We start from the raw sequence: 22,321 nt of genomic DNA, 5'->3' as shown, positions 1-22,321 counted from the left end.
CACACCCATCATCTTTGAAATCACATCTATTTTTTAATTTTGAAAATTTCCAAGTTATACAGAAGCAGAGAAAATAGTACAATGAACTCTCATATACCCGTCATCCATATTCAGTAATTATCAAGGGAAGTTCATCATTTATTTTGTATATGTATCCCTGAGAATCACATGCTCTTCCCATCCCATCTCCCACCCCCTATCCAACACTAACTTTCCTTGGACCCCATATTCCATGTTTCTTTCCCTTTCCCCCTTTCTGTTTAAGGAATGAAGGAGAGGAAGATACAAAGAAAGAAGGCCCCTAGGGGTACCTGGGTGTCTCAGCTGTTTACATGTCAGCCTTTGGCTCAGGCCATGATCCCAGGGCCCTTGGTTCCAGCCATGTGGAGCTCCCTCTCAGCAGTGGAGTCGGTTTCTTTCCCTCTCCTTCTGCTCCTTCCCACCTCTTGTTACTCTCTCTCTGTTTGAAATAAATACAGAAAATCTTAAAAAAAAAAAAAAAAAGAAAGAAAGAAAAAAGGAAAGAAAAGAAAAGAAAGCAGGCCCTTGATGCTGGACACCAGTCTCAAGTGTGGGTGTCTGCAATTTGGAGAGGTTACCACAAATACGGTCTTCAGTCAATCCTTTTATTTTTCAGCTCATCCAGAGCTGCCATTTTCAAACTTTAATGTGCATACGGAGCACCTGTGGGTCTGGTTAACATAAGTTTCTGAATCTAGAGGGCTAGGGTGGGACCTGAGAGTCTGTATTTCTAGTAACCTAATAAGACGATGCAGACCACACTTTGAGTAGCAAGGATCTAGAGCTGTGGTGTTCAAATCCAGAGGCACTAGCAACATGTGATCATTTGAATTAATTAAAATTAAATAACGTTGCAAATCGCCTCTTCAGTTTCCCTCCATGCATTTCAAATGTTCAATAGCCACATGTGGCTAGCTACCCTATTGAACAGAATCACGAAAAGTTCCACTGGATGGCACTGGCCCTGAGGACTGACTGATGCTAACTCTCCCACAGCTGCTTTCTAGACCAGAATAACTATCTATTAATTCGCAACAAAAAGAAGACCTTGGTAGGATAAACAGGTTATTTATAGTGGGTATTTATTTCCTCTTGCTGGAATGGTTTAACCTAGTGTTGCTAAATAAAATTTGGAAGATTGTTTGGGCAGCTCAGTATTTGAGCAAAAGAGGTTGGATAGGTCTACCAGGTTATGACACTCGATGAATTACTTCTTTCTATACTAAAAGTAGTTTTTTCTTTTCTCAATAAATAGTACTGGCCAGCAGAATCAGAAGTGGAGAATACTGGTGGAAGGCACCCTATTAAGAAGCTACCTTTGACTCCATTCTAAAGACTCCACGAGGGGGCGCCTGGGTGGCTCAATTGGTTAAGCATTTGCCTTCTGCTCAGGTCTTGATCTCAGGGTCCTGGGATCAAGCCCAGTCAGACACTGGGCTCCTTGCTCAGTGGGGGCCTGCTTCTCCCTCTCACTCTGCTGCTCCTCCCCCATTTGTGTGCACACTCTCACTTTAAAATCTTAAAAAAAAAAAAAGGATTGCATTGTAAACTCCATTAGATTGTAAGCTCCTTGATATCAGGGATTTGCCCTGGGTTGGCTAGTAGTAAGCACTCAAAATGTGTTTGTTGAATTAACATTAGTAAATAATTGCACTAAATTAGTGCATTTATTATATGTTAGTCTTAGTGCCTGATGTGGAAGTAAGGCTAAGCATAGGATCTGGGCTCCGACAAATCATAGCTCTATACCAGTTGTGTGACTTTGGGTATTTCACTTTATTCTACTAAATCTCATTCCATTATCTGTAAAATGGGAACAATAACAGCACTTGAGCTTACTTCATAGGGTTATTTTAGGGATCAAATGAGTCAACGTTCGTGAAAGTGCTTTATCATTTGTAGATATTACCTTTTTAAAAAATCCTAGTTTTTTCCCATTAGAGTCAGGAGATCCCTTGGTCTTGCTGTCAACATGTGTATAAATTACCTTGCCCAGTTATCTGCCCTGTACCCACATTCTCGGGTATTGCCTGTTTGGAGCATACATTCAAGGTGATTTACAAGATCTTCTTCACTGGTTTATTGTTTATAATTTTAAAATATTTACAAATTTTAAAAAAGATTTAAACTTAAAAAAAATTTTAAATTGTAAACATTTTGGGGGTGCCTGGGTGGCTCAGTCAGTTAAGCATCTGCCTTTGGCTCAGGTCATGATCCCAGGGTCCTGGGATCGGGTCCCTCATCAGGCTCTCTGCTCAGCAGGGAGTCTGTTTGTCCCTCTCCCTCTGACCCTCCCCTCACCCATGCTCTTGCTCTCTCTCTCTCAAATGAATAAATAAAAAATCTTTTTAAAAAATTTTAAACATTCTTATACTTTGTGGAGAACCGCAGTGGTGTTACTACTATCAGCACCATTTTTGTAATTCTTGGAGGGTCTCCAAAAAGAGGGGGCTCTAAAATTAAGCTATTTCTGGGAGGGGTCCCTTTGTGAAGTATTGCTTAAAGGGCAAAATTGTAAGCTCTTAGCTTTGCTTTGAGCCCTTTCTGTATCTATAGCTAGCAGTTCACCGATGTTTCCCTTTTTGGTTTGTCCCTGAAGGTGCTCAGTTTGGAGGATTCCTATTGCCATCCTCCCAGCCCACCCACTCATTTCACTGATGCTTTTAACCTCTTAATCTGCCCCTTAGTGTGCCCTCCCATTATTTACTTCCCAGGAGCCGAGTGTTTCCTCTTTTTGGACAACTGACATCTGACTCCCTTTTTTTCCTACTCCTTACCCTTTTCCCCCTCAACCCTGCCCATGTGCCTCGAAGCTCCACTTGATCTGGAGAAACCCCAAGGATATGGGTGTTAACTCTAGGCAGGGTGCCGGTGGAGGTGTGCCATAGACCCCTTTCAGGGTCCTGGGCTTTTCAGGCTTGTCAAATAAATCCAAAGGCAGTTTGTTCAATTTAAAGCTCAGGCTCTTGGTCAGGGTTATTCTCCTTCAGTAGGCAAGTGATCATGCCTGATGGCTAAATCACCAACATTCTCTTGACTTTTGACACTCACATATGGATGTCTCTAAATAACCCAGTACTGAGTCATCAGGTAGATGTGTCTTTGAAATATTTCTGACAAATAAATTCCTGGTACAAAATGTTATCTCAGCCTTCAGGGGCGGGGTTCCACCACTACCTTCACCCTGCAGCTGACCAGTCGCCCCAAGGATGGAAGACTTCGTTTTAGGGCAGTGTTATAAATAAGACTCCCCCAGAGTTCCTGCCATGTGGACCTGCGTAACCAGGAGGTCCTCCAAAGGGAGTTTAGGACATTTTTCATTAACACGTATTGTCATCAGGGGCGCCTGGGTGGCTCAGTCGGTTAAGCCTTCTGCTCAGGTCATGATCCCAGGGTTCTGCTCAGCGGGGATCCTGCTTCTCCCTCTGCCTCTGACTGCTCATTCTCTGCCTGCTCATTCTCCAGCTCTCTCACTGTCTCTCTCTTGCTCTCAAATAAATAAATAAAATCTTAAAAAAAAAAAAAAGCAAGTTTTGTGATCAGTCTGGAAATATTTCATTTTCCTGTAGCTGAGGTCCTCTCCTTGGATTACTAAAGGCTTTATACCTAAAATTAAATTCTAACTAATGTGAGACTTAATAGCAAGTTCTTATCATAGGAATCCTTGATTAGTTCGTATACATTTGGGAAGTTAATATTCTAGTTTAGGAAGTCAGTGCTTTTGTAATTTGGGGAAGGATTATAAACAAAATGTTAAGTTTACTGTTAACTTTTCTCCCTTACCTAAGGCCATTTGACTAAGTCTCTGCGTTAATCTTTTTCCTTTAATCATGCATTTTGAGTCTTCAGCTATTCATTTGTTTGTTTGTTATTTGATGGAGAGAGACAGCGAGAGAGGGAACACAAGCAGGAAGCATGGGAGAGGGAGAAAGAGGCTTCCCACCAAGCTGGGAGCCCGATTAGAGGCTGGATCCCAGGATCATGGGATCATGACCTGAGTCAAAGGCAGATGCTTAATGACTGAACCACCCAGGTGCCCCTAGCTATTCATTTATACTTGAAGTTTCACTCTTCAACCTCATAAACTATTCTTAGCTGATTCCAAGGCTAATAATCATAATGTTAGACAGTCTGGCTTCTTACCCATAATGACAGAAATTTAGACCACCAGGCCTAGAAGACACCTTAGCAGTCAAGTTCACAAGCTGGTTCACACCAGGGCTGAGTTAACCTGGAGAGGGCATGTGGCTTTGTGGTTAAGAGTACAATCTCTGGAGCCAGGCTTCTTGGGATTATGTTCTAGTTCTGCCACTTACTCTGCAACTTGAGCTATTACTTATGGGCACAATAAGAAGACCTGCCTAATGGGGTTATTGTGGGGATTCATTGAGTTCATGTACCTAATAAGGCCTTTAACATGCAGTAGGCGCTCTATAAATGTGAGGGGGTAGGAGTGGGCTGCATACTTTGTCCTTGTTCAGGATTCTTTCTTTCTTTCTTTCTTTTCTTTTCTTTAAGATTTTATTTATTTATTTGAGAGAGATAGAGAGAGAGGACAGGGAGCACAAGCAGGGGAAGCAGCAGGCAGAGGGAGAAGCAAACTCCCCACTGAGCAAGGCGCCTGATGCGGTACTCCACCCCAGGACCCTGGGATCATGACCTGGGCAACAATTGGATGCTTAACCAACTGAGCTACCCAGGTGTCCCAAGAGGCCTAGCAGAATTCCATGAATAGAAAGCTATGCTGGAAACTGAGGCAGCTGAGAAGGGCCCAGGGTCAGCAATAGAACAGTCAGTTCCTATTAGTTGGGCGAGAGCACACCAGACCAGCAGGAAGGGCAAGGTCCAGCTTCCCAGAACAGGCAGCAGTTCCTTTAAAACCGCAAAGAAGCTCCATGTCAGACCATAGCTGAGTATCAAGTTCAGTTCTGGACAGCTCCTTTACAGTCTGGAGCACAGCCAGAGGTAGCTGATGGCATGGTCTATGGCCCAGTAATCCTATCATCAGGCATTCTCTCACAAACATCTGTTGAACCCCTAGGTCTGCCTTGGGGGGAGGCTGGGTGGAGTGGGATACAAATAGGCTTTAGAAATCCTTTCTTCCCTCTAGTACCCTGCATGTATGTATGTGGGTTCGATTCAATTTAGCAAACATCTATCAATTTCCTCTTACAGTCAGGACTCTAGGTAGGCGGTATGACCTTTGTGGCCCAGTAGAAAGAGCATTGGCCTGAGTGTCAAGAGAGCTGGGTTCTAGTCTCACCCCTGTCATCAACTAGTTGTAATGGCTGTGGATCAGTTACTCTGGGCCTCGGGTTTCTCATACAGAATGGAAGCTGTAATACCTGCCCTATAAAAGGTACAGATTCCAGAGCCTCTGATCCATGGAACGGGAAATCTCATGAGAGGAGTCTGGGAATCATTTTGATCATCAGGACACTTTGGAAACATTACCCTTTAGGGCAGTGTTCACCTTTTGTGGACCTCAGACTGCTTGCCTCAGAATCTCCAAGGAACCTGATGAAAAAGAGTATTTCAAGGCCCACCTCAGATTTGCTTAGAACCTCTGGGGATGGGGGCTTGGGAAATCTATGTAAGATGAAGCCCAGTGATTCTTGGTACCCCCAAATTTGAGAACCACTATTACAGGAGTTTCCTGAGGATTGAATGAGAATGGATATAAATTCTTTGGTAGCTCATATATGAGGGATGGCTTAACAATGAGACCTTCTACTTTGGGAGGAAGTCATAATAACCACTTTGAAAAGCCGGAGGGTTCCACAAAGACTCATACCTCATAGTTTTTAGAAGACAGGTTGTTTGTAGGACCCCCCACAGAGAAGTTTATTGTAACTAGGGAGGGGCGCCTGGGTGGCTCAGTGGGTTAAGCCTCTGCCTTCGGCTCAGGTCATGATCCCAGGCTCCTGGGATTGAGCCCCGCACTGGGCTATCTGCTCAGTGGGGAGCATGCTTCCCCCTCTCTCTCTGCCTGCCTTTCTGCCTACTTGTGATCTCTGACTGTCAAATAAATAAATAAAATTAAAAAAAAAAAAAAGAAGGCAGAAAGAGGTTTGTCACTGCAGATGAACCCACCTTCTGTGGGTACCAGTAGGATGTGTATATCCCCTGTAAAAGGCTTTAAATGAGTCTGATTGCTGCCATCAATATGGAGAACCCTTTTGAGCAGAATTCCTATCAAGCCCTTTCCTTTGGCCTCCTGTGTGCCCCACCCATACGTGGTCAACTTGAGTATGTGAGTTGACGCCCATCCAATCATCTGAGGTTAGAGTAGCGAGTTAATTTTGTTCAGGACACATAACAACTGGGGGATCTGCTTTCTTTGGAAAAGTAAGGAGGGAAAAGTCTACAAAAGCAAGCATTTTGAGGCCACTTGATTTGTCTAGTGTACATTTTCATGAGGAAGAGGGAGTAAGCAAATGCAGAGTGGCTGTAAAATTTGGGGATACAGACTCCTTTGTGAAACAAATGGATTCCCTTCCCTAAGCACAAGGGCACACACACACAATTTTACACATATTTCTTGGAACAGGGATCTCAAGAAGCTCATCCGTGGAATCCTAGGTGGAGGACCTCTTCTGGGCCTCTAAAGGGAAGAACTGTGCTACCGGGTAGAAATGTCAGAAAAGCAGATTTCTATCCCATGGGCAGAAACATCCTCTGACATTTCAAATGTCTTATAATGGATTATTTCCATCTTGAGGTAATGATCTCCTCATCGCAGGAAACATTCAAGCAGGGGAAGGATGACTACTCCGCACAGACGTCCTTTCATGTGTGTGTTCATCCATTCAGTCACACACACCTCATTCACATATAGCAAAAACTCCTGTGAGTGTTTAGGAATAGAAAAATGCAATACTGAGGTAGACACATAAGAAACTGTCTCTGTTCTCAAGTGTCAGGGTTTGGTGAAGGAAACTGAGACACAAGTGGTCACAATACATGGTTACAGGCGACATATGAGCCCATGTATAAAAAGGTAGGAGGCCAGAGGACAGAATTAAGCGAACTGGTGAGGACTCCTTCCTAAGGGCAGAGGTTGACCAGATGCCCCCTAAGTCCTCTGTGTGGCAACTGGGGACAAGAAAAGATGTGGAAAGGCTTTATCTACACCATTCCAAACAGATGTAAAAATATATGGAAAACAATCCCAGCGTGCTGCTACGCAAACATAGCTTCAGGACAAACCTTTCACCTCCCCTTACTCCCCACCTTCCAACCATATGGCAGCCTCCTAGACTGTCCTATAGAGACACTGTGCAACTGCTACTGATCCAAGGTTCAGTACCTCGGGAAGTTATCAAGTCATAGTCTGAGCCCTACCCAGCGATTGTTATTTGAATGGAGCACCTTTGGTCTCCTCCTTGGGCTGGAAAGACTGGGACTGTAGGTGAGAATGTGCTGGTAAGGAGGAGGAGGGAGGCAGGAGCTGGTGCCAATGAGCACACAGCGTCTGTCCTCAAACCTACAGCCATCTCTCCCGTGATTGTTCCAAAAACTTTGAGGTTTGACAGCATTTCCTTCCCTCTGGGTTTTTATTTTCTTTGCCTGCTTCCAAGGACAGTATACCCGCCCTCTCTCCCTCCCACCAAGGTCACCACTCAGCAGGCTTTTATAAATGTCATCTTTTATTTTTTTTTTTGAAAGTCGCCTTGGAAAAAGGCAATTTGACTGCAATGAGGCAGAACACGGAGTTGAAGGCCAGCCGCCCTTTATTGACCAGAGCCCAAACCCAAGAACAAAACGGAGAGGGGTGTCGCACTGCCTGGGGCTCCTGGTGATTCCAGGTCTGCCTCTCCCCAGGGAGAGTGTGCGCCCTGCGGAAGCCTGCGGTTCCCCAGTCCTGTGGTCAGGGCTCCTCCTCCCTCTCCCCCTCTCCCCAGCCCTTTGTCTGCTACTTGTTTCCTGGCTGGTAACTAAAGGTCCCTGAGAACCCCCACAGCTCTGAGGGCGGGAGCCCTCTCCACTGTGCAAGCAGTGGGCTGCTGATTAGTGTGGGGAATAAATAACAGCAAGCTAATTATCTCCTGACTGTGGCTTGCCTCACTAACAAGGCCAGGCTGGAGTGGAGATGCGGCTGCTGATACTATTCCAAGCAGGCTTCTGGGTTCAGGGAAATTTCCATGCCTTTCCAGTCTGGAGACTTTCCCTTCCCAGACACTCTGGAGTTCTAAGTAGAGATGTTCCCACTCCCGCTTCACCTTGGAATTGAGAGACTCACCCCAGAAAGACTGTTTGTGTCAGACCCTGGTGGGTGATGGGAGAAGCTGGGAAAGGCTTTCAGGGAGGCTTGGGGGTTGGCCAAGGTCATGGAAAGATAGGTCCTTAGGGAACACACTCTTCAGCACTTAGTATCCTAATTACATCTGCTCTCCAACCATTAGAACTGAGAGGCTCCCATCAGACAGGCAAGCAGAGAAGAAAAGTGCAAAGAGCGCTGATCTGGGACTTGAAAGGTCTGGGTTCTAGTCCTAGCCCTGACTACCTCTGTGACCTTGGATGGGCTCCTTCATCACTCTGGTCCTTGATTCCCTCTCTATGAATGGAAGGTGAGGCGACCTTCGGGGCTTTGGCTAACTCAGAAATAGGCCTGTGTGACTCTGACTCTGTAATTTGGACCGTGATATTAGGAAATCTCCTGATGTCTCTTGTGTCCACATTTCCAGGCTGAGTTTTCCTTTCCTCTGTAAAACTGCATAGTTCCCCACCTTCCCTGCACCACTTTACCCGACTTCTCTCACTCTCTCAAAACTTGAAAACACGTCGTGCCTAAAGGAGAGGGGTGAGGAACATCCTTTCTGGGAAAGTTTAAATTTCTAGCAGCCTGGGCTGGGCTAACTTGCTGAACCAGCAATTATCAGCCTGTGAAAAGCAGGATGTGGAGGTGACCCATACTACTGCTGGCCTACTGTGTTCAGAGGGAGAAATCAACTTGCACCCCAGGGATTTTGGTTCATCCCAAGACTAGCAGACCTCCCTACCTCCACACCAACCACAGAATCTGCTTATAGGAAATTTAAAAGGGCTGTCCCTTTCACTGGGAATACTCAGCTCTGCGGGGTCAATAAGATGCTCTCTGCCAGAGATCAGGTGTTAGACAAACCAGATGTTTCCATCTGATAAAAGTAAACCCATGAAAGAGCAAACTCTGGGCCACAGTTCCCTTGGGGAAAGAAAAGGGAGGAGTGGGGTGGGGTGGGGGGGTGCTAGTAATATACTTGAGCAAAGGAGGAAAATGTCACTTTTAGAATAGTGAGAGATTCTAAAAGATAGAGTTACAATGTCTTGAGGTGTCAAGTGCATGCTTGGCCATATCTGATGGGAAGAACCCTCAGGTAGGGATCAGAAGGTTTCATTGAACGTTATACTTCATTGCTTTTTTTTTCCCCCCAAAGATTTTATTTTTAAGTAATCTGTATACTCAATGTGGGGCTGGAACTTACAACCCTGAGATCATTCTGCAACTGAATCAGCCAGCTTCATTGCTTCTAAAGGGTAAATTTGGACCACTCGTTTACTTTCTGTATTGGTTAGGGTGACCCAGCTGATGTAACTTACAACCCCCAAGTCTTGGTGGCTCATCACAATAGAAGTGGACATTCTCACTCCTGTGACAATTTAATACCAATGTGCAGTTGATGGCCTTCAGTTGATGTGGTGGTTCAGGTACCCAGCACTGTTCATTCTGTGGCTCTTCTACCTGCTACAGGCTTTGGAATCCTCCACTGGATTCCCTGTATTCAGTCAGCAGATGGGGGGAGAGACAGGGAGCATGCAGAGTTGTGTGGAAGGTTTTATGGGCCTGGTCTGGAAGTGGGGTTCATCAATTTTGCCCACCTTCCACTTGCTGGAACTCAGTCATGTGACCATCTCTGACCACTGGGAAGGCTAGGAAATGTAGTCAAGCAAGGCACGCAAAAGGTAAAAGAAAATGGTTTGGTAAACACACCTTCTTTGAAGTTTTGTTTCCAAACTTATCAGTAAGGGCAAGGGGCTTCTGTATTATCATCTCCCTAAGTTAACATGGATATAAAACAGATTGTGAGAGAGCTTTAGAGATGCAGAATGAATGCACACATGTTATAATCTGTTTTTCAGATTCATCCAGAAAGAACTTCATAAATATTGGCCCATAACTTGATTGAACACATTAAAAGTGGTCTGTTATTGAAACAGCTATCTTTAGGTTATATGAATGAATGTGGAGTTGATTTCAATGTGTGATGAAGACAAGCTCTTCAATAAATCTAATCCTTTAAAAAAAAAAACTATAAGTGTGCCTTTCCTGTCCTCTTTCCTTATTTCTAGCTCTGCTAGAAATAAATGTCTAGTCTGCTATGAGGTCCTAGGGACAGTGATAACCCAAAAGCAGTGAGGACACCAAGCACCCAGATCTTGGCTTCTAAATATCATTTTCCACTACAAAGAACCAGGACTGATCAGCCTGGAAAGTACTAGATGAGCCTGGAACATCTGTTTGTGCTACAAAGTAAGGATGTGCTCACAGAATGATGGGAACCTGTCAAAAATATATAGAAGGGTTACCTACTGGCCAAGACTGGGACAACCGAAGTGTCAAAATAAATAATTTTATCATTAGGTTGTAACTCAATGCATGGAAACAGATGAATTAATATAGATACAAGTAAATAAATGGGCAGAAGGGAAGGCACTATCTTACATTAGAATGCCAAGTGATAGTTTGGATGGGGTTCTCTGGAATAGATGGGAGTTTTGTCTTGGTGTTAGTTTCCTGATTGTAATTGTTGTACTGTGGTTATGTGGGAGAATGTCTTTGTTTTTAAGAAATATATACTGAGGAGTTAAGAGCTAATGGGGTGGGGCACCTGGTTGGCTCGGTGGATTAAGCCTCTGCCTTTGACTCAGGTCATTATCTCAGGGTCCTGGGATTGAGTCTGCTTCCCCCCTCTCTGCCTGCCTCTCTGCCTACTTGTGATCTCTCTCTCTCTTTGTCAAATAAATAAGTAAAATCTTTTCTTTAAAAAAAAAAAAAAGAGCTAATGGGGCACCATACCTGCAACTCACCCTCAAGTGGTTCAGAAATTACATACGTATGTATGTGAAAGGAGGGGCAGAGACAGCAGGAAGGTAGGTGTGAGTCGTACTAGCAATGAAGGAAGCGTAAAAAGGAAACATAAATCAAGGAACTCAACGAAAGGCATGGAGGAGTTCTTGGTACCCTTCTTGCTGCTTTTCTATAAGTTTGAAATTATTTCAAAATCAAAAGTTAAAAACATCATAGGCTGTAGTAGTATGTGGTATAGGGCAGGAGTATAGCAGGAAGAACATGTGTGCCTTTGTTCTGAGGCAGGAGAGACCCTGGGTGGGGGTGGAAGTTCACGGGAGGAGAGAAGCAATAGTGTTATTGAAAGCACACAGGATTTGGGATAAATGACTGAGCTTGTCACCTAGTAGTTGAGTGATCTGGAAAAATGGGGCGCTCCACCTCTCCAAGCCTCAGATGATTGTATGTGCCTCTCAGAAATGACATGTGGCTTAAATAATAGTACATGGAACCATCCTTCGAAAGTTATAAAACATGTTATACAAATATAATCATTAGTGGTATCTGCTTTCTCTCAGCAAACTATGATTGAGGCTTGCAAAACTCCCCCTTGGGGCCTGACATCTCTTTCACTTCATCTTATTCACTTGGTTACCATCATGACATTATTATTCTCAAAAAGATTGCTCTTCTAATGGACTGAGAACAGAGGCACCTAGGAAAGAGGACCATTGATGGCAATACCACTGACCTTCCTCGTGAGGGCCTTAGAGCAGCAACCCACGCTTCTCATTGTTCCCTGTACCTTTTCACAGATCAGGGAAAGCTGACGGTCCAAGAGGCCAGGACTGGCCACAGTCCACAGAGCTAATAAACGACACCAGTGGGACCTCAAGCCAGGACTTTAACGATGGCCCTCCTTCCTGTGACACTCTGACTACAGATGGTCTGTCCCTGGCTCCTCTCTCACTACCTTTCCATGACCCTTCGCTGACCTTGGTGCACTGCTTTTTTCTTGCTCTGCTCGCAGCAAACTTGCTTCCACAGTGGTCCACTGCAAAGTCTCCTTTGCTGGAGTTCCTCTCCAGCCCATCCGGCCACCCCCTTCACCCACATAGTCTTGGGAAAAACACAGGGTTTTGGGGGTCTTTGCACCTGCTGCTTACGGATGTCACTCCCTGTCTGGAGCCACGAGAGAAGAGAGTGAGGATGGGGCTATCCTGCTAGTGGCTTGGGGAAGCTGTCCCCAAGAGCTCATCTAGAATCCTTTCTAATACCCAGGCCAGCTGCTGCATCATCTTCTAGTTCCTATAGTCCCTTTCCTTCCTCACAATGTCAGCAGAAGGAGCAATGCTTAATTTCTTCTAATTCACTCCATCCCAGTGAATCAGGCTGGAGGAAGTTCCAGGGGACCCCTGTTATCACTAGCCTCCCTCTGCCCTAAGCGCTGTTTGGACCCAGACAGATGGACAGACAGACAGATGAACATCAGACACAGCAAAGCCTGGCTAGTTTTGGCTTGATCCCTGGAGCAGCAGCTCCTGACCTGATGGAGGCTCGGCGGAGAAGGGGCTACTTCTGGTAGCAATGGGTGATCAGGGAGCATTCTGATGGGCCCCAGGTCACCTCTGTGTTCTGAGAGCCCTGAGAAAGAGGATGCACTCTGGGTGTGTTAGAGACAGATTTGTTGGGTTTGTTGGGACATGCCGGATGGGTTAAGGGTGACCCACTAGACTTTGATCAGTGGCTTTTGGAACCTAGAGCTGAGGTCCTGGGGTGAGATGGGACCAGCCAACCATCTGGTCATTGGCAAACCTGTCTTGGATTTGCCTTAACCAGTGAAGCTTCACTTCTCCTCACTGGGGCACAGTTTTTCCATCTGTAACACGAGGAGTACATTTTAAGGGCCCTTTTGCCTTTTCTGTACTTTTTATTATTATCAGTCTGCAAGCTCTTCAGGGCTGGAGCGCAGCCAGCAGGAAGTCTGGAAATCAGAACTTCTCACTCTTATGCTCTATCAACTGCTGATTCTGGAAACCAAGGCTACCATGTTACATCTGGGGTGCAGAGAGCATGTCGGGCCTCTGTTCAGCAGGGCAGGGAAACTGCCCAGGAACTCTGTATCTGGACCCAACAGGACTTCCCACAATTGGGGCTCCCCACCCCCCAGCCCCCTACCCCCGTGGTGGGGCTGGGGGCAGGGATGGAGGCAGGGGGGAGGAGAGTCTGGAGTCCGACAGTCTTCAGGACTCTGCTGGTGAGTGAAGCTTCCATGTGTTCTCTGAGGACATGTGCCCGAGAGACCTCGGGGTAGGTTAGAGCTCAGTACAGAACAAGCAGGAGAGGAACAAAGAGAACTAGCAGCCCTTGACCATAGTCAGCCAGGCAGAGGAGAGCTTAATGCATATTAGAGCTTGCTTCCTCCCTCTGGAGGGTAGCTCAGGATATTTTGGAGGTCTCCTCCAGCCTTGACACTTTATGACTCCATAAATAAAAAACCAGTTCCCTTCACCCTGAACTCGCCTCTGACAGTGGGCCTCCTGGGGTCAGGCCGTGGGGATAGTTTTCCTCCTGCTTGGGTGCCGCCTAGCTGACCTGCTTCCCCGGTCCAAGAGGAGAGGGAAAGAGGAGAACTATCACCCCTTTGCTCCCTCCTCTCCCCACCCCACCCCCATCCCCTAAGGATCAGAGTCTCCCCTGCCATCTCCCTACCCCACAGGAAACCAGACCCCGCTGAGCCCAGAGGCATGGAGAGGTGGGCCTGGGGCCAGCAGAAGCAGCTGCAGGTGGTGTCATCTTGCTGTGGGGGTGGAGAGAAGCTGGACTTTGAAGGTCTCCTCTGAGACTGACATGGGTAACCCGAACCTCTCTCCTACCTCATTAATGCCCTGAGGAGGAGACTTCGAGGGTACCAGTGGGCCTGGTCAGGGTCAGCTCGGGAGCCACGGGTTGGTTACCCCAGGCTGGAAGGAGCTGGGCTTCTGTAGGAGCATTCCAAGGAGCTCAGCTCCTGGCAGCCCAGGCCTGGAGAGACACACATGCCAGTGAGTGCCGAAGGAGACTGCTACGGGGTATTGATCATGCCTGCGCGCCCCCCTCCCTCTCTTCACTTCATGGTGCAGCTAATGGCCTGGAAAAAACTGGCCAGCTGTTCCCCAGCTGTGACATAATGAGCTCAGGGACGATCAATGCCCGTTCCGGTGTCTAATTAGGCCGGGGAGCTGGTTGGGGTGAGAGTGCAGTCTGTTTCCTGAGGGGACCACTTCCACTCTGGTCCCCAGCTGCTGGCTGCTGGAAGCCACCTGGGCCCATGCATCTGCGCCCTGGAGGAGGGGGCAGGGCCCTCCAGTGGCCCCAGGGAGTCTCCTGACCAGAGCTCCTTCTCTAGCAGTAGAAGCAGGGACTCAGTCACCATGCCAGTGGTGGAGAGGCTAGTGGGGAGAGCCTGGGCTGCAGGGGAAGCCCTGGATTCCCAGGGTGCCATCACACCCCTCCATCTGTGTCTGTCACTCTGTACAGAGTGGCCTTCAATCCCAACCCTCCGACCCCTTGCCCCTGCCTGGGTCCCTCCCCAGCCCTGATCCTGGATGCCCAACACTGGGACTGTAAGGAAGAGGCTGCGAGCAAGTTTGGCTCCCGGCCCGGCCTCCCTCTGCTATTTATACCCTCAGTCCAGAGAAGGATGGATCGGATTCTCAATGTGCGCACTGCAGAGGAGGACGTGAGGGTGGAGAGAGCTGGAAAGGGAAAGGTGTTCACTGAGGCAAAGAAACAGAGAGGTGGGCAGCAGAGGCCCATGGTGAAGACGGCCCAGGACTTGGAGAGAGCAAATTCTTGAGGGAGATCGGAAGAGGGAAGCCAAAGAAGAGACAGGAAAGGGAGAAATGGGGCCATGGGGAAGAAAGGGGCTGCGATCCAAGAAGCAGGACACACCCAGTGCTGGGTAGAGCTGGGCCCCAGGAGCCAGATCAGATGCCCCATCAGGGTAGGTGCTGGCCCATGTGTCCAGGGGCCTGGTGTGAAATTACAGGTCTCATGAGAATGGCTGGGGTCAAAAAGACTTGTCTGGGCCTGGGTGAGGACCTTCCCCTGGAATCCAGGCTCTGGGTGCTGCTTCCTGGGGATGAGGGTATGGGCAGGGAGCTGGAAGCAGGGGTCAGAGCAATGGGTGTGGGGGAGATGACTGCTGGGGAGTCCAGGGCACAAAGGCCCGGGAGGAAGGGATCTAGGCTTTCTCCCATCTCCACTTTAGGCAGCCCAACGTGGCCCCAGGCTTTTTGGGTAGCCGGAGCCTAGCAGGTGACATCCTTCAGGCCACCTCCAGCCTTTCTCCTATTGACAGTCATATACAAATCAGTCCGTTGGAGTGCTTAGAGGGGAGCTCTTTCTGGGGCTCCTTCCCAGTCCCAGCAGTGCATTTCTTCCTGACTGTGATTCCCGGTGGAATGACCTGGTATGTGGAAAGTAGAAGTGCCCACTGCTATTTCCTGCACCTGGCCCCTGCCCCTGGGGCCCTGAATCATTCAAGCTGTCAGGGCCCTGGCTAGAGATGCCTCTCAAGGGCAGCCGCTGACTCAGACTCAAAATCTAGAGCTGCAAAGGACCTTAGGGAATCTACAAGCCTATCCCGAGCCCTCAATTGAAACGGAGGCTCTGAGAAAATAGGAGAGCAGCAACCCCAAGTGCACTGCTCACTTATGCAGAGGCTGTCTCTGGACTTCAAGTTCAGGGCTCCTTCCCAGATGCCAGGCTGTCCATCTCTTCCTAAGCCCCTTCTAAGAGTAGGATGGATTTTCTCCTGGGGGCTTGGCCTTCTTGTTTGGACCTCCCAGCAGACACTATGGGAAGTCAAAGAGGTGAAAAGGTCGGGGCCGCCAGGACATCAAGAACCCCAGGAGAGACAAAAAGGGTAGGGGCTTCCAAGAAGCAGCCTGTTCCCTGGAGAATTTCAGTCTCTGTAGCCAACACTGCCCTCTTGTGGCTCCTGGCTGTCAGGGCAGCCTGGGGGATGGTTTCTTTCCCCAAACCAGGTAGGTCCTCCCTCTCCAAGGACTCCTGCCCCAGTGATGGGAGGATTTAGACCCTACAGAGTTACCCTTCCAGGCCAGGCCATTGAGAGACTGAGCTTTCACACACCGTTCTCTAATAGAGTCCTCAGGCTGACCATGAGCACCCCTGTGCCCCAGGGCCACTTCGAAGCCATCTCTCTGAATCCCTGAGCAGCCCTGGCCCTTCATTAGACTGAGGGGCAAAAGAGTCGACTGTGGGGGAGGGTCCTGCATTTAGGTGGATCAGGAATCCATGGGAAGGGCCCTGTAGAAAAAGAGAATGTCTGGGAAAGAGGCCACAGTATCTCTGTGCCCAGCAGTGTCCAGCCTGCAGAAGGAAGGATCGGGCTGCCTGAGGGTTCCATGGAGTGGTCCTAAGTGAGGACCCCTCGCTTAGATGGGACTGTCCCAGAAATGTAGATCAGGGCCGCCCCACCGCCACCTCCAAGTCAGAGATCAGGCACTGTTGCTGTGCTCTGTGGAGCCCAAGTTGGGGAACCCAGCCCCGCTCTTTGTTCTTAGGCCAGAGCAGAGGACCTCATTCCTGTACAAGGATGAGCAGCTGGGTGGTCTGGGGTGTCTCTGCAGATCAGGCTGGGCAGCTTTATGACATCATGAATCCAGAGAGGAGACGTTCCAAGCACTCAGATTACCTTCCCTCTCCATCCTCCACCTCCTCCCCATAGAGTGGACACACAGGTTGTTCTGAGAGCCCCACCTTGGGGCACGAGTGTCCTAGGATCTCACTGCTTCATCTCTGACCTCCCCTCTCCTCTGAGATGACTGGGTTATATGCTCACCGACACAATGTCCTTGGTGACTTGTTTGTTTTCCCTCCTCCCTCCAGGCCTGAAGGATAAGGAAAATTCCCAGCCTGGAGTTCAACCCCTCACTCTGGAACTTATGAGTTCAGTAAATACTTATTGACTGACTCGACAAAAAGACAGAAGGATAGCACGTCTGAGGCCCTTCGGTTCCCTGCTTAAAACAGTTTTGCTGTGTTGGCTTTTCAGACTGGCTTACCCGCAGCCTGGCCAACCTACCTGTCTGTTCTCCCTTCTTCCCAACATGTGGGGTATTTTTTCAGTCAAACTGGGCAAGTAACAGTGCCCTGATACTCCCTAAACTTGCTTGTCTCCATGTTTTTTCCAGACCAGCTCCTTCCTCCTTGATTCTCCTCTTCCTCAATGCCCTTCATTTACCACCAGTTAAAATCCTACCCCTCCTTTAAGACCCATGCGCTTCCTTCATGAAGGCTGCCCAGATTTCCTGTGGGAGTGGGTTCACTTTTTTCCCTTTAAATCTCCACCAGCACTTGGAGTCTCCCTGGAAGCCTATAACCTGATTTATCCCCATCCTACATTGTAAGCACCAAAAGGGCAGGGATTGTATCCCCTTCATTTTTGTACCCCTTCCTCGCATCCCCTACACGGAGCTTCGTGCACAGTAGATGCTCAATAAACACTTCTTATATTGGGTGAAATGGAGCTTGCCGTCTGGGCTGCTGGGAGCTGAAAGAGGTGGGAATGGGGTGCTCCTGAGCTTTAGGAGACTATCGGAGTGGGCGAAATGGGAAGGCAAGGACCTGTATAGGGAAGTGATTGGGGGTTCTGGGCACCCTCAGAACATTGCTGCTAAAGAGGAGCACTTTGCTGAAGAGAAGAGGGGGCTAGGCGGGCCTTGGAGATGCAGTGGGTTAAAGAAGAGCACCAAGTAAAAGGGGACGACAGGTTGACCCCAGCCTCAGGTCTGGTGGACCTCAGCTGTCTGCCCTAATGACAGGCAAAAAAGGGAGCAGGAATCCAGAGGCTTGAATTCTGGTCTCCTTTGCTGGTCAGCTGGGTGACCTTGGGCAAGTTGCTTCTCCTCTCCAGGCCTCCTCATCGTAAAATAGGTACCTGACCTCCTATGACCCTTTGAGTTCTGCAAGCCTGACTCCAGTCAAGGTTCTGAAGTAGAGGGGTGCTGATCGATGGGGAGTTGCATATGCCTCCCTTCCAGGCCCAAGCACTGGAAATGACCCTGACTAGGTCCTGGGCAGCCCCAGAGAAGGTGACACAGCCCAAAGCTGTGGCCTGACTCAGACGATGCAGAGGATGGGGCAGCAGAAGACTGTGTGCCCAATTCAGAGCGAGTAAAGCATCCAGTAATCAGAGCGCAGGGCAAGGTTTTCAGGGAGTTTCCTTCCTTTGTTGGGTGCTTCCCTGTCCTCGTCCTTGCCACCTCCCCAGACTCAGTAAATATAGATCTGGGATTTGAAGCCCAGCTGCTTGACTGTGTGGCTCTGAGAAAGTTACTTAACCTCTCTGAGCCTCGCTTTCCACATTTTTGAATGGAGTGACTAAAATGAACTCAGCAGATTGTCATAAAATTCTGTGAAAGTGCCCAGGACTGTGTGTCCTGGCGGATCTCCCCTTCTAAGTCTGGAAAAGGACAACTGATACAGATGGCTTCACAAGCCACAGGGCCAATGGTTCATGGTGCCTTGCAAGGGCCCTGGCGGTGGAGTGCGGTGTGGCGAGGGGTAGTCAGATGGTGGGGAAGTTGGCTGGGAAGAAGAGGGAGAAGGGTATTGCCCAAGGAGTCCCTGACTGTTAGTGAGGAAGAACTCCCCCCCACTATAGACTGATTCACTGTGTAATCAACAAGGACCCTGGAACTCTCTATAATTTTTCTTTGGGGGTCCAGCATTGAGCTCCAGCTGATGGATGAAGAGGGTGCTGTATGAGGAAGGTTCCCCAGTCTCATAACAGGCCTAGCCTGCACATGCACTGTGGGTGTTCCTGCCACTCTTTTGAGCCTGGTTCATCCAAGGCCCCCAGTTTCTAATCTGGTTGGGAAGGATTTATTTTTGGGTCCCCGTAACCTAGCAATGGGCTCACATGACCAGTGGCAGCTGCAGGCTGAATATACCGTTGGATCTTGGTTCCTGGCAGGGGGTGTAGGCCAGACTGTGGGGGAATAAAGGGAATGGAAAGGCTCTCACCTCTGTTTTCCTCAACAGCCCCCTCAGCCCGGTCCCCACATGTTGGGCGCAGGGGTGGGGGCCTGGGGAGCAGGCATGGCTGGTGTTGGCACAGGCACTCTGGGCAGCCGGAAGCTGCAGTGGGGAGGTCCCAGCTGTGAGCCTGCTGTCGCGTGGGGAGAGCTGGATGTCCATGTGGTTATGTGGGGGTGCAGAGAGGATGTGATGCTGGCATCCTGGGGGGCAAGCCCAGGCTGGGGGAGCAGGCGGTTGAATGGACAATCTGTGTTGTGGGATCTCAGGGACACCCCTGGTGGATGCTGGAATCCCAGCATTCAGCTTCTTCCCTTTGTTCCCTGTTACATTGTTAATATCCCTGGGAAAGAGAACACATTAGCTGCTATCAGTGTGAGCGGATTTATCTGCCTCCTTCCTGAGAACAGGTTTTTTTTAAAGATTTTATTTATTTATTTGACAGGCAGAGATCACAAGTAGGCAGAGAGGCAGGCAGAGAGAGAGAGAGAGAGAGACAGAGAGGAGGAAACAGGCTCCCCGCTGAGCAGAGAGCCCGATGCAGGGCTCAATCCCAGGACCCTGGGATCATGACCTGAGCCGAAGGCAGAGGCCTTAACCCACTGAGCCACCCAGGCGCCCCCTGAGAGCAGGTTTTGATGGAGTCAGAGACAACAGAATAGGGGAGTGGGTGCCACTAAGCAGGTGAGGGGCTCCCAGGAGGATGCTGTGGGTGTGTAAAAGGCATTCGATAGATAGTTACTTAGTAAGTGGATGGATGGATGAGAGAAACTTGGTTAGCTTCCTGATCTCCTCTTGAGGGTGTAGGAAATAGTGGCTGGGGGTGGACGTGACCAGGTCAAGAGGTGTGGATTGGCAAGGGCAGGACAGTGTTGCCCCGAGGAGCAAGTCTGGAATGGAGAAATCGGAACTCAGCCCCAAGGGACACACCATGATACTGATGAGAGGTGGTGCCATTGCCCCCATGGGACAGGAGTCACTCCGGGGCATGCGTGCTGCTTGCGGGGTGATGGATCTCTAATGTGGGTTGTGGGGCCACCCCAGTTTCTCCACCTCCGTCTTCCCACATCCTCCTTCACGTTAAACTCTGAAGGGAGGGATCACCTGGGTGGACTGGGGATGGAGTGTCAACAGCGGCCCCAAACCCTGACTGAGATCATTTGATGAGATACGGCGTCAGCAATGCCTCCCCAGACGGGGTGCCCCAAAACTAGTATCATCACCATCATCATCATCATCACTGTTATTATTATTTCCTTAAAAGATTTATTTATTTGAGAGCGAGAGCGAGAGAAAACAAGCATAGGGAGGGGTAGAGGGAGAGGAAGAGAGAAAAATCCTCAAGCAGACTCCCCACTGAGCACAGAGCCCCACGGGGCTCTATCCCAGGATTGTGAGATCATGACCTGAGCCAAAAGCAAGAGTTGGATGCTTACCTGACTGAGCCACTTACCCCTGGGCCAGGACAGACAGTTTCCCCTCTCTCCACACTCCCAAGCCAAAATGGCTTCCAGCAACTGAGAGGATGCTCCAGGATCTGCGGCCTCGATGAACCACCTTTCCTAACAGCTCTCTGGGAGGAGCCTCAGGACCTGGAGGCTTGGCTCTCCAGCTACCATGCCCATTGCCTGGCCAGCCAGGGTAAACTATACTAGCTTTCCCAGGCCTGAAAAGAAGGCTATGTTTATATTGCAGGCTTCATATCCCTATTTAATAAGCTGTGTGTGTGTGTGTGTGTGTGTGTGTGTGTGTGTGTGTGTGAAGGAAGTGTTGCCCATTTTAGAGAGAGTAAAACTAAGGTAGATAGAAAAACTAAGGGACAGATGGCCAACTCACCAGCCAAGGCCTTACCACCAACCAATGGAGTAGAGCCCAACTAGAATCAAGGTTTTCTTCCCAATCCAGTGCTCCTCTATAGTGCTCTTTCTCTTTCTATAGTGCTGGCGAGTCTATGTCTGCTCTAGCTCTTTCTTGGTCCTTGGAAGGGGACCATTGGCCGGGCCCCTGCAGGAAGCATATGGGTGCTAATCAGGCTTTACCTGACTCAAGAGGGTTTGACCGATCTCAAGATAATCTTGCCAACATGTCAGCACAGGGGTTAATAAAAACATTTTACTGTCGGGGCGCCTGGGTGGCTCAGTGGTTAAATCCTCTGCCTTCGGCTCGGGTCATGATCTCAGGGTCCTGGGATCGAGCCCCGCATCGGGCTCTCTGCTCAGCGGGGAACCTGCTTCCTCCCCTCTCTCTGCCTGCATCTCTGCCTTCTTGTGATCTCTGCCTGTCAAATAAATAAATAAAATAAAATCTTTAAAAAAAAAAAAAACATTTTACTGTCTACAGGTTTACATTTGGTATTTTCATTTGATTTCCCCATACTAAGGTGTAGGTTTTGGTTTTGGCTATTTCCTGGAAGGCCAATGGCTACTTCTATGTAACAGGCTTTAGGGTTTCAGCCCAGAGGCTCATGACAGGTCTCCAAAGAGGTCCTGGGGGCATGGAGGAAGGGGTAAATACTTTGGCTTCAAACAGGCCTGGGTCTAAATATTGGCTCTGGCACTTCCTATCTGTGTGATCTGGGGAAAGTCTTTTGGGGGATACTGGTGATCACTGCTTTGCCTCTGGGCTGGTCAGTAGCCTCCCCGCGGTTGACTTGCAGCCGGGGCAGCCACCTTGCCCTTTCTGGGTTTTCTGGGTAAGTCATTGTTCTCATGGTTCTTTGGGTTGGGTCTGGTCTTCCTTCCCTTTTGGAGGCAGAAAGAGTTTGTGGATGGGCAAGTCTCAGGGTAGAGGGCTCTGGAGTAGGTATCATACCCGAATTCCTGGCTGAGGCTCATGGTTCTGCTATGCATGGCTTTGGACAACTCCTTCACCTCTCTGAGTCTCAGAAAGACTCAGATGCTCTGGCCTGTAGGGTATCTTACAGTTCTGCAATGTTAGGCTCCCGTCCTTGGGTGTCAGTCACATAGCTGGGGGAACTGAGGGTTTCATGGTGGGAAGCCATGCCCCTCCATGTCACCCTCAAAGCCTTGTCATGTGGCCTTGGGCCCTCTACAGATAGTGTTCCGCAGCTCAGTCCTGTCCTACAGATCCAGAGTGATCTGAACCTTCCTGAGTTCCTGGTGCCCGGTCTGTCTTCAGGGAACAGTCTGTGGTGGCAGCACCTGTGGAGGTTCGTGGGGATGTTAGATTCCCCGCCCCCATCTCCAT

This window comes from Mustela nivalis (assembly GCF_964662115.1).
Source record: "Mustela nivalis genome assembly, chromosome: 10".
Taxonomy (NCBI): Eukaryota; Metazoa; Chordata; class Mammalia; order Carnivora; family Mustelidae; genus Mustela; species Mustela nivalis.
Note: the sequence above shows the minus strand (reverse complement) of the source record.